Source organism: Rhagoletis pomonella, unplaced genomic scaffold, assembly GCF_013731165.1.
Source record: "Rhagoletis pomonella isolate Grant_MI unplaced genomic scaffold, Rhpom_1.0 Rhpom_scaffold_00001, whole genome shotgun sequence".
Taxonomy (NCBI): Eukaryota; Metazoa; Arthropoda; class Insecta; order Diptera; family Tephritidae; genus Rhagoletis; species Rhagoletis pomonella.
This window is the reverse complement of record NW_023458555.1, coordinates 5,766,794-5,771,811: the sequence shown is the minus strand read 5'-3', so window position 1 is coordinate 5,771,811 and position 5,018 is coordinate 5,766,794. Positions and strand designations below refer to the sequence as shown.

The following is a 5,018-nucleotide window of genomic DNA, read 5'->3' as shown; positions in this document are numbered from 1 at the left end:
TTTGTTTCGTGCTATCGAAGATGACCTTAAAATGGATGGTGTTGTGGGTATCGATCCTCTTATTGGGAGCCGCTTCAAAGGTTTGGCTAATGGTGAAAGGACATATCAGGTCTAAAGATACACCTGTAAGACCCAATGAGTTCATAGATGATGTTGGAGTATGTTGCGAATATGAGCCACCAGATCGGTGTGTTTGTTCTTTCAGGAATTTTCCCTGCTCTTGAGACATTTCTTATGTCGTCTGCCTTGCTTATAGAATTTTTGAGTACTTTTCCTATATGCCAACATATACTGCTTTTCATACTCACGCACCCACGTGGGAACCCAGTGCACGTCTGTGCTCTTCGGAGACCCGAAGCAGGCGTCTGAGCGAGGTGTTGCCAAATCTCGCTTTTGGTGCGCATTTAGACCCAGCGATGCGAACGATATTACCTGACGCAGAAATATCTCTTCTACCCTAAATTCAAAGTCTGGTTAGCGTTGATTTACATGACTGCTGTTGTAGAGGTGGCATGGCCCCACCTGCTTCTTTGGAGGAAGCTTCTCTATTTGGGGTCTGAGCATTCAAGGTGCATATCCTCAACTCATCCTCTATCGTGTGAACATTATACTCATAGAGGTCTCGTTTGGCTCGACCCAAATCCAACGAAATGTTAGAATCTGAATATATTTGAGTTTTTGCTAACTATGCCTAAAAGAGTACAATAGCGGATGCTTTAAAGAATTTTTTCACTGCATTCTTTCTTCCTACTTATTTGGAGGAAATATTGCAGAGCAATTGAAAAAAAATAAAATATCAGTGCAGCATATTTCGTGCGGAAATTAATAATTTTGTGGACTCTTAGCCAAGGATTAAATATTTCCCACTGACATTAAAATCTTTTCAAATCCTTTTCTTAAATTTTTTAACTTAAGAAGGAGTGCAATCAGCGTACAAGTACACAATAATTTTACTGTAAGAAAATTTGCTCGATTGTTCGAAATGCATTTGCCAAATGTTTATCGGTACTTTTAGTCCCTTAAGTGCCGCAACGTTGCAGCCCAGCCAAGAGTCGTTAGTATGATGATGACAATGCTGATGCTGGGCGGTTCAAGCGACGCCGACCGCCGACTGTAGCTGAGTCTAAGGCTGGTTCGAGACAGTGCTATGAAATTGCAATTTGGTGGAAATTGTGTGTGCAGCGTTGATGACTTTGGCAACTAGCAGCCAACAAACAACAATAACAACGAAACGGAAAGTCAAATAAAATTGAGATTACACTTTTTTTGTGCACTACTTACTTACTCACATACATACATACATACATACATATTTGCAAATATAGGACATTTTATTTGGTGCACTTCATTTTAAATTTTTTTTATTATTCAACTCCTTTCACTAGTCTCGATAATTTTAGAAAGCAGCGCAATTGCTGGAAAAGTGCTAAAGGAAATGAGATAAAATGCGCATAATCGGGCAAAAGCTAAGCAAAGCGTTTGTGTTTGTGTGTTGTGTCGTTGTTGTTGGTATGTGTTGATATGTGGCGTCTTTGAGGATTATTATTGTGTCGCGTTGGTGGATGCGGATGATGCTGCTGCCGAAGCTGTTGATGTTGCTGTTGAAGCTGCCTGGTTATGGGTTTTGCATTATGCAACGAGTTGAATTCACACAAAGCGCAGTGCGGAATACACATTTCGTATGCAATTATTGTAGGCGTCGGAAGGCAGCTATGAACATACATACATACATACATATGTGCTGTGAATGCTGTTGCATTGGCAGGAATGTGACTGGAATTGCTCGGAATTGCTTTGAAATGCTTTGATGTGCTTTTGAAGCAAGACGATTCTCGATTATTATGCGCAATATCAAGGCGATTGCAAGCATTCAAGTGCAAAGAAATGCAATTTTCTATTTAATCATTTTTTTTTTTTTATACAGATGTATGTTGCATGTAATTGTCGCCTTTCTCGTTTATTTTTAGGAAGCACCAGGGAAAACGAAGACCACAAAAGCTTTTCGCTCATAAATAACGCAAAAGGCGCCCGATAATGGCTTTTCCATTTTAATATGTGTACCTAATAGGACCACATGGCTTAAATTAACGCTAAGCCGTTGAGGGTTTTCAGCGAAGAATCCCAAGTAAATTCCTCTGCAAGATAGGTCATTTCACAAGCAGAATTAAAAAAAGAAAAAAAAAACTAAACAAAGTCATGCAAGTAACACGAAACATTGATTCACATTTCACAGCTTTCCGATCCTTATAGATGAGTTTGGTCGTATTAAGTAAGATACATACATATGTACATACATATCTAACACATCCAAAATTGTAATATTTGGTTCAAGGTTATGATTTCGAATGTAACAAAAAAGACGACAAATTATAGCACCGAAAATAATAAATTTTAATTAAAAAAGGTGCTTATCATCTCAGTAAAACAAAAAAACTAGTATTTTGTAGATAGTCTTTAAGCTTGTACAAATATTTTTTAAATTAAAAAAACTTTAGTTTTGTATTATTATTTCTTATTTCGCTTAAACAGAACAAAAAGATTGACATTTTGGGAAAGGTAAAAAACCTTTACTGTTAACCCTCTTTAAAACTGCTGTCGTAATAAAGTTCTTTTTCAACCTATTTTATTTGACATCCATATTGTAATACATCGTTAAAGTAACTGACTAAACTTAATTCGACTATTGCACAGATGCCAACCACTTTTCAAAATATTTTCGAAATACATCCTTCTTAAACTTCTTTTGTTTGACTTAACATCATTTTGTAGTTTTTAATTTTACACAAGGATTGAATTTAATTTGACTTTTGAACAGGTGGCAACCCACTTTAAAAATATTTTCTCATCTATATTGTTATACTTGATTTAACTCATTAAAAGTGGGATTTGACCTTTAAACAGGTGGCAACCTCTAAACTGATAGTAAAACAAGACTTTCTTAAACCTCATTTGTTTGCTACCCATTCAGTAACTAATAAATAAAATCCGCTAAGACGCACCTGACTAAAATATAAATAGTGATGGACTTGTGTTAAAAAATTGTCCATATACCTGCACCCTAAAGTCATTCCATTTATCCCTAAAAAACCCTAAAAATATATAGAGTGTAGCAATCCAAGGTTACTAGATACCAGGGTTCGGAAATATTCACTCACCTTCGTACGCGAACGCGAAGGTGAACGTATCAAATATTCTGTATTGATTCTCCTTCGCGAACGTGAAGCATAAAACCAGTCCAGATAGTTCGCGTTCGCGAATGTTAGGTAGAAAAAATTCCCGCTGTTGTTCGTACGCGTATGTATTGGTGGACCAAACAGCGTGCGTTCATATATCGTCGGTCCCTACGAAGAGTAGCACATTTCACTATTCGCGTGGAAGACTAGCACATTTCACTATTAGCGTGGAAGACTAGCACATTTCATTATTCGCGTCGAAAAGTAGCACATTTCAGATTTTTGCGTGGAAGAGTAGCACATTTCGTTATTTGCGTGGAAGACTAGTACATTTCATTATTCGCGTCGAAAAGTAGCACATTTCAGATTTTTGCGTGGAAGAGTAGCACATTTCGTTATTTGCGTGGAAGACTAGCACATTTCAGATTTTTGCGTGGAAGAGTAGCACATTTCGTTATTTGCCTGGAAGACTAGCACATTTCAGATTTTTTGTGTGGAAGAGGGATACGCAAGGCAGTTCATATAAGGTTGTAGCAGCCGTTAAAAAAAAAAGTTACATAAATATGTATGTTTATACTATAATTATTTTTCTTCGGTCATGCTGAGAGTTTAGTGTTGTATATGGAGCCTTTTGGCCGGTTATTACAAGTAAAATAAACGTTTATTTTTCCTCCTACACCTTTCGACATTCGCGTCTTTCTCAGGGAATCTTTATTTATAAATAAATACGAAAAAACATATACATACAGTATCATATCAAGAACACCCCGTTTCAAAGTGATATTATTTATGTTATGTTTATTTATTTACTTAAAAAACCTTCAATTAAAATAAAGTTAATTCTCTTAAAAAAATCCATATTGGCCCAAGTTTAAAGCCCAGGAGAATACTAAAAAAACTCAACAAATTTTCAACAACGCAAACGCAAATTAAATATTTTCCTTCGAAGAACTGTCCAAATATTTTCATTGGCAAAAAATTAAGATATCACATGTACGGAAAATTACAATAAAAAATAGCAAAAATCAAGTAGACATGGCAGTAAAATACGACTTTATGCAAAGCGAGGAGAAGTTGAACCTAATGAAAAAAAATGTTCAATGGTCAACCATGAAACACTGTGAATTGCCTAAAGCTTACAAGGGAAAAATACCTTTAAAAAAAAGAAAAGTGGATGATATTCAACAAATGATTAGTAAACGGTATATACCGTCTGAATTTCATGATTTTCATAATACAATTAAAGAAATATAGAATAAACGTTTGAATTTTCAATATATATTATGCTTTTCTGATTTACTTTAAACCGGAGACGTGCAGTTTTCGCGGCTTAACAATCTGAAATATGCTACTCTTCCAAGCGAAAATCTGAAATGTGCTAGTCTTCCACGCAAAAATCTGAAATGTGCTAGTCTTCGACGCGAATAGTGAAACGTGCTAGTCTTCCACGGTAATTTGAGATGTGCTACTCTTCGTTGGGAGCGACGATATGTAGCTATAAGTGGCAGCGATGCCTTCGCGAAGGTTCACTGCTATCGTTCTCCTTCATAAATGAATGAAAATGCTGCGGCAAATATTCGCGGAAAGTTGGTGTGGCTAGAGATACTATTCTGTGCGAAGGCAATTTTGTTAATTGCATAAGATTTGCACCGTTCATTCGATTTTCAAAAATGAGGTGTCAAATGAAAGGGCTTGACCTCTGGATGTGCAGAAAGGATATATTTTTTTAATAGGGTTGCCACCTAGTTTAAAATTATGATATTTACACCGTTCTCCCGATTTTCAAAAATGAGGTGTCAAATGAAAGGGCTTGTCCTCTGGATGTGCAGAAAAGATATATTTTTT

General features: G+C 36.2%; 1 protein-coding gene across 1 annotated transcript in view; it reads right to left on the bottom strand.

The window, feature by feature from the left end:
* The window catches only part of LOC118750352 (neuroligin-4, Y-linked), a gene marked incomplete in the record, with an annotated part of 198,765 nt that overhangs the window by 136,156 nt on the left and 57,591 nt on the right, over positions 1 to 5,018 (bottom strand).